The sequence below is a fragment of the Coturnix japonica genome, chromosome 2 (genome assembly GCF_001577835.2).
Source record: "Coturnix japonica isolate 7356 chromosome 2, Coturnix japonica 2.1, whole genome shotgun sequence".
Classification (NCBI taxonomy): domain Eukaryota; kingdom Metazoa; phylum Chordata; class Aves; order Galliformes; family Phasianidae; genus Coturnix; species Coturnix japonica.
Genome location: NC_029517.1, coordinates 134,209,681 through 134,210,938, shown reverse-complemented (window position 1 = coordinate 134,210,938; position 1,258 = coordinate 134,209,681).

The window sequence follows — 1,258 nt, the reverse complement described above, 5'->3', positions numbered from 1 at the left end:
ATAGGGAGGTGGGGCGGCCCTATAGGGATGTGGGGCAGCCCCATAGGGAGGTGGGGCCGCAGTGGGGTGGGATTTGGGATTGGGATTGGATGGGGCGGGGGATGGGGGGAGATGGGCTCCGCTATGGGGCTGATGGGAGATGTGGGGCTGGGGGGGTCTATGGGATTAATGGGGGCTATGGGGTCAATGGGCTCTGTGGGGTCAATGGGGGCTGTGGGGTCTTTGGGTTCTATGGGGTTAGTAGAGTCAGTGGGGCTCTATGGGGTCAGTGTGTTGAGTGAGATCAATGGGGTCTATGGGGTGAATGGGGTTAATAGGGTCAGTGGGGTCAGTGGGGTCAGTGGGGTTAATGGGCTCTGTGGGGTCAATGAGATCTATGGGGTCTGAGCTTTATGGGGTCTATGGGGTCTGTGGGGTTAATGGGGTCAGTGATGTTAATGGGGTCTGTGGGGTCAATGAGTTCTATGGGGTCTGAGCTTTATGGGGTCTGTGGGGTTAATGGGGTCAGTGATGTTAATGGGGTCGATGGGGTCAATGAGATCTATGGGGTCAATGGGGTCAGCGAGTTTTATAGGGTCTGTGGGGTCTGTGGAGTCAATAGGGCCAGTGAATTCTATGGGGTCAGTGAGTTCTATGGGGTCAGTGAGATTTATGGGGTGTGTGGGGTATGTGAGGTCAATGGGGTCAATAGTGGGGTCAGTGAGATTTATGGGGTCAATGGGGTTAATGGGGTCAATGGGGTCAGTAATGTTAATGGGGTCAGTGAGTTCTATGGGATCAGTGAGATTTGTGGGGTCCATGAGATCTATGGGGTCAATGGGGTCTGTGAGTTTTATAGGGTCAGTGGGGCCAGTGAAGTCAATAGAGTCACTGAGTTTTATAGGGTCTGTGGGGTCAGTGGAGTCAGTAGGGCCAGTGAGATCTATGGGGTCTGTGAGTTCTATGGGGTCTGAGCTTTATGGGGTCTGTGGGGTTAATGGGATCAGTGAGTTCTATGGGGTCTGAGCTTTATGGGGTCTGTGGGGTTAATGGGATCAGTGAGTTCTATGGGGTCTGTGGGGTTTGTGGGGTCAATGAGATCTATGGGGTCAATGGGGTCAGTGAGTTTATAGGGTCTGTGGGGTCTGTGGAGTCAGTGGGGTCAGTGAGATCTATGGGGTCAGTGGGGTCTGTGAGTTCTATGGGGTCAGTGGGGTCAGTAGGGCCAGTGAATTCTATGGGGTCTGAGCTTTATGGGGTCTATGAGGTCAATGGGGTC